Source organism: Tenrec ecaudatus, chromosome 11 (assembly GCF_050624435.1).
Source record: "Tenrec ecaudatus isolate mTenEca1 chromosome 11, mTenEca1.hap1, whole genome shotgun sequence".
In the NCBI taxonomy this organism is placed as follows: domain Eukaryota; kingdom Metazoa; phylum Chordata; class Mammalia; order Afrosoricida; family Tenrecidae; genus Tenrec; species Tenrec ecaudatus.
Window position 1 is genome coordinate 55,707,203 of NC_134540.1, and position 6,524 is coordinate 55,713,726.

Sequence of the window (6,524 nt, forward strand, 5' to 3'; positions counted from 1 at the left end):
CCCTGCCTTGTTTACTCCCACGAAAATTAACCATTTATATGGTTGTTGTGAGTCGATATAAAGTCAATGGCAGTGCATTTGGGTTTGGTACTACCCACCTTCCCGCTCCTCTCCTTAATGAAGCAATCTTAACCCAGTTGTAGATTCCAACTCATGGTCAACGCACTCACCATTGGATTTTCAATGTTTCCTTCTTCAGAGGCACTTCCAGTGCCAACCATTGGCAAACCTCTGTACCATTTAAGGACTCAAAAGTAACATTCCATCATTTGAAATTCCTCCATAGATTTAGGTTTCTGTGTAATTTCTTATCATCCTTTTCATTCCTTTCTTCTTGGAGACTATTTTATCCCTTCATTTCTTATTGCTTTAATGAACACTAATTCCACTGATTCCCAGTTCATTTTTAATTATTTAGTGCAAAATCAAACACAAAGGAAAAAAAAAGACAGTTGCTGTCTTATCGATTCTAATTCATGGTAACCACATGGTTATCAGAGCTCCCAATGACTTTCATTGTCTTCAATGAAATACATCCCCCAGCCCTTCATTTGAGGTATCTCTGAGAAGACTTGATCATCCACCCTCTATTGACAAACACATTAAGTATTTGCTGTGTGTATGTGTGTGTTTTATCTCTGCTGTTCTATATATCTTATAAACAAATGATCAAATTAGTTTGATAAATACACTATTCATCAATCTCTGCCCCAAAGAATCGATATTTCCCAATACATGACGTTCAAGGTTGAGATTTAATGTTCTTCAAACCAAATTATTTAATCATGCTTTCTGTAAAAAGTGAAATAAAGTGAAATAAACTCAAATGCAACATATGACAAAAATAGTCTGAAAGTATTGACATATAATGGAAATTGTATCCTCTTAGAGTTAGATAGGTTAGTTTTAATTTAGTGTTAACCATTTTCTAGCTGTGTGGCAATGAGAAAGACATTGAATGTTTTACATTTTAGTTATGTTTTCAAAGTATATCTTTCTCATTTACATTGCGGGAGACTGAATAAATGCCACTTCATTTCAAACTGGAGTACATTTACACTTGTGGAAAGTTTGCTCTTCAAATATTATTTTATGACTGAGTGTGTATTTTCAGTTTGGGCAGAGAGGAATTCCAATATTTCATAAACATCAAATATGAGTCAGTAAATTCCATAACCAGTATCATATGATGATTCTGGACTAATGGCTATTTTAATGATTTTAAATTGATGCCATATATAATATACAATGTATACAAGATTTCTACCCTACCCCTTATGATTCCCACCCTCCCAACCCCCCAAAATAAAAAGAACAAGGCAAAGCTCCGTAGGAAGGAGCTTTCACTATGTATTCTTCCTGCTGGAGAGCGGCTCATTGAGTAGGAGCCCCCAGGAGCATTTCCTGGGAAAGTCCTCTCTGCTCAGTGAATTTTTCATAAAAGTGGTTTTGTTCAAGCATTGTTCTTGTTTTTTTTTTGTGAAGGATGATTTAAGAGAACAGCATGCGGCTTTGAAATTTTATTTTCTACTCATGAAAAATGCTACAGAATATGTGTGATGCTGAACGCAGTTATAAGGATAGTGCTGTGGGGAAAATTCAAGTGGATACGTGTGTTTTTTGTTTTTGTTTTTGTTTTTTCATTTTAAACAAGGTGAAATTGTAAAACGACAAAACTCCTTCTGGTCATCCATCAATTTCGTGAATGGACAAAAATTTTGACAACATTCATTCACTTGTGCTTGCAGACTGCAGATGGCTCATTGTAGTGATAAAAAATTATCGGTACTGTCTCGGAGCTCACTTCGGTGAATTTAACAGAAGATTTGGGAATGAGAAGGCTTACTGTGAAACTTCATGCCCTGGGTTCTGACTGACCATTAAAAAGAGCATTGAATTCCTTGCTTTGAGAAAACAGCTCGGAAGCAACCCAGACTTTTTCCCTCCAAGGTCGTCACTGGTAAGGAGACATGATGCTATTCTTATGACCTCAAAACCAAAGATCAATCAAGCCAGTGGTAGATGCCATCATCACCTTGCCCCCCAAAAACCGTACAAGTGAAACCGAAGATCAAGAAAATGCGCACTTATTTTTTGGATGTGAGCGGAGAGTACATTTGGAATTCATTCCACCAGGTCAGGCTGTTAGTCAAGCTTTCCTTTTAGTGGCTATGAAAACATTGCATAACAGTGTGTGGCAGAAAAGGCTGCATTTCTGGCAGATCAGGGACTGCTTTTGCCACCACGACAAAGCACCTGCTCACACAGACATCTCAGTACTCCAGGTTTTGGCAAAATAAAGCATGACTCTCTTGCCCCACACACCTTACTCACCTGACATCTGTCTGTGCAACTTCTTTTTGTTTCATCAAATGAAGAGGGACATGAAGGACAATACTTTGTCAATGTAGAGGAGGTGAAGACAGAAGTTAAGGAGCTACTATCAGCCATCCAAACAGATGAGTTTGAAAAAATGTTTTCAAGAATGGAATTGCAGATTTGATAACTTTACTAAGTGTCATGGAGTGTACATTGAAGGTGATAATTTTATTTTATAAGATAAATTTAAATCTATAATTTTGAAAAAGATCCAGGTCTTTGTGGTACCCCCTCATATTGTTATTTTCCCTAATATTGTGTTTCAGCTCCTTAGTCATTGCAGAGCAAACATATATTAAAATAAAAATTTCTCATTTCATTTATATTTTATTACTATTGTTTACTTTTTGACTTTAAGTTTTTATTAAACAGGAAACAGCAAGCATTTATGCCATGTTTTGTATAGCACATTTGTAAGAAGTAACAGTTACATTTATAACTTTTAGAAAACTTTGGGTCACAACACAATTTCATTTTTAAATTTTTGCTTCAGAATCCTCAAATGTACATAATAAAACTAACATTTCATGGGATTATCTACTATTGTAGCAAAATTCTTATTATTGTACGCGACTGGTGCCATGATAAAGGACAATAAGATTTTAAAATTCCAAACTTTACATGAAAATAGAAGCGTTTCCTATTGTGTATTGGATGCTAAATAGGAGTTCTTTCTGAGAGAGCAAGTAACATTAGAAAAGCAAATTAATGCCTCCAAGACTCTGCTTCAGGAACTACAGAAACTATGGGAAGTTTTTATTATACTAGCGACGTGAAAGACCCAGGGAAAGTCAATAAGGATACATACACATATCTACAATGGAAATAACTATGCATGTATTTACATACAGATGCACATATGGAATACAGATATATGTGTATTTGTATATAGACATTATAATTAATATAAATACTACTGATTTCCCTATTGTTTCCCATCAGAACCTTGGCTAATTACTAGCAAATTATTTTTTTTCATTTTAGTTGGGATTTAACGTATACAACATATCCCATATTTCAATCACGTCAAGTAGAATTTTACACTTGCTATCACAATCAGTTTCCAACCATTGCAAATTCTTAGTATATCTTAATATTAAATATCTACTTCTCTCTAGGAAGCTACCTTCTCGAATTAAGAGTCTACTGACAAGATTTTTTCCTCCAAATCTTGTTGTTATTAGGCACCACCAGCAGGATCTCACAAGTGAACTGATTGCAACAGAGCTTCCAGATTAAGAACAGATGAGGAAAAAGGAACAGTTTGTCCACTTCTTAGGGATTAGCCACAGACCAGTTTCTAACTATCAACCAAACGTTGTCAAGCAGTGTTAGGAAAGATGAGCCCTGAGGTTGGAAATCACTCAAAATATAACTGGGGGTGAACTACCTCCATCTAGTAGAGTTGATCAGAAGGATTTGGGTGGAGTAAAGATTTCAAACACTTTATTCTCTTGTGGGGCACTGCTTAGAATGAGAAAAATAAACTGCAAACATCCATTGATAATCAGAATATGAAATGTATGAAGTATGAACCGTGAACATTTTAAGGAATCAAACATGAACACTTAAAGAGGCATATCCTAGGCTTTGGTGAGCTGCCACGGACTGGTATTGGCCATTTCATTGTGACAAGGTTTACTATGACAGGATAGACACACTCAAGAGGAGTGGTATCACATTTACTGTCAAAAAATTTCAAAATCTAGCTTGACGGGCAGTGCTATCTATGACAGGATATTATCTTTAAGCCTACAAGGAAATGCAGTTATATATCTATTTTTCAAAATTGTTCACCAAACCCTAAAAGTAGTGATACATAAATTGAAGATTTATATCAACTTCTCTACTAGGATGCTGATCAAATATGCAGTCAATGTACATTGATAATTAGTGGTGATTGGAATGCAAAAGTAGGGGGAAAAAAAGACTGGTAGTTGGAAAATATAGTCCTGGTTCAAGAAATGTAGGTGGAGGTTAAAGCAAGAATTTGGTATGATCAGGACCTCATGTTGATAATTCCTTATATCTCAAACATAAATATTGGTTTGAGTGGCTTAAAAAAGAGAGAGAAGGGGAAGTAAAATTGAAACGGACTAGGAGTCTCTATTGACAAACAAGTTCATCTCAAACAACAATTAAAAGAAAGACAAGAAAGAAAGCTCAAAGTGGATATCAGAGGAAATGCTGAATCTTGCTTCTCAGTGTATAGCAGCTAGAGCAAATGGAAAAAATATGAAGTAAAAGTTTTTTATAGGACTATTAATGGACAACTAGAAAAGGAATCTAAGTAGTATAATAAAATGTGTACGGACTTTGGGTTAGCCAAAAAGAACATCCTCGCCACATCTCAACCTACAGTAACTGAGGAGTAAATAATCTTCAGTTGCTGAATAGAAGGATTTTATGTGCAAAATGTTGAATGATGCAGGAAAGCATAAAAAGAAGCAAGCCTCCAAATCAAGACAGCCAATGGATCACATGGTGAGTGAATCATTCTTCAACAAACTGGAGAAAGCATCAATAGGTCCCTAGGCTTTGGCAAAAAGTCCCCAGGGGTCAACTGCCCTGGCCAAATAAAAGAAAGAAAAAGGCAAAAGAACTGAGGAGCAAGATCAAGCAAAGGCACCAGTCATCCTTTTGCTATGACAAGAAGCCCCCGACTATCCTTGTGCCTCAGAAAGGAAGCCCAACTACCCCTGTGCTCCAGCAAGACATCTATTCCCAAATGACCCAGTAGCCCTGCCAACATTAACTGCTTCAACATGATGCCGCAGAAACAGCAGTCATTCAAAAAAAAACCAACAAACAAGAAACACGGGCAGAAGTGCTGACATGTGGATACAAAGGAATGGCTGAATAAAAGACCAAGCAACTTCCAGAATTAGAATTCAGCTGATTGATGATGTTCAGGTTCCGACAATGGATGGAGTAAATGTTTCAGAAAACAATGTAAAGAATATAAAACATAGAAATTCTACACTGAAAATAATTCCAGAAGATAAATAAAAGATAACAGAAATAATAAACAACTAAGTAAAAGCGCTGGGTAATACAATCAAATAAGTAAAAAGCTGATCTAGTGAGAAATCTAGTACAGTGATAGATACATAGACCAATAGAACAGAATAGAAAGCCAAGAAATAAACTTATCCACCTATAAGCAACTGATTATTTGCAGAGCCAAAACACATTATATGAGAAAGAAACAGCTTCTTTAACATATTTTGCTGGCAAAACAGGATCTCTATCTGCAGAGAAATGAAACAGGACTCATACTGTGACCTATACACAAGGATGGATGAAAGATGGGCCCCGATCTAACTTAAAATCCTAGAGGTATAAGGATTATCAATGAGAAAACAGAGACATGGTTAAAGACCATACTGCAGACCTACACAAGGATATCCTATATGAAGATAGCATGAAAAGAATTGAGAGCAAGAAAAGAAAAGGGCTAACTCTGAAATGCTTTTAATTGTGGAATAGCTAATGCAAAAAGAAGATATAAGTAAAAATACATAAGTAAAATGGAGCTATGAAAGAATTAAGCAGACAATTTCAAAGTGCAAGCATTAGAAGGCAAAGTAAACTATTATAATTAAAGATATGAAGACCTAGTGTTAGAGAACCAAAAAATCAAGTAAAAGCTCAGCACAGCTTAAACTGATGGAATCAAAGAAAAATTGTCAGGAAGGTGACCAGCCTGTGTGACCACGATGTGTAGATGGGACCAGGTATCAGGCATCAAAAAATAAAAAAAATATGTCAGTGTGTACCCACCTTCCCAATATGATCGCTGAAGACAAATGTGTGCATAAGCAAATGATGTGAAAAAAGCTGATGGTGCCTGGCTATCTAAAGATACAATGTCGGGTTTCAAAGGGTTGAAGATAAACAAGTGGCCATCTAGCTCAGAAGCAACAAGCCCACATGTAAGAAGCACACCAGCCTGTGTGACTACGAGGTGATGAAGGGATCAAGTATCATGCATCAAAGAACAAAAAAATCATATCATTGTGTGCTCACCTTCCTGATATGATTGCTGAAGAGAAATCAATGCATAAGCAAAAGTGGAGAAGAAAACTGATGGTGCCTGGCTATCTAAAGATACAATGTCTGGGGTCTCAAAGGATTGAAGATAA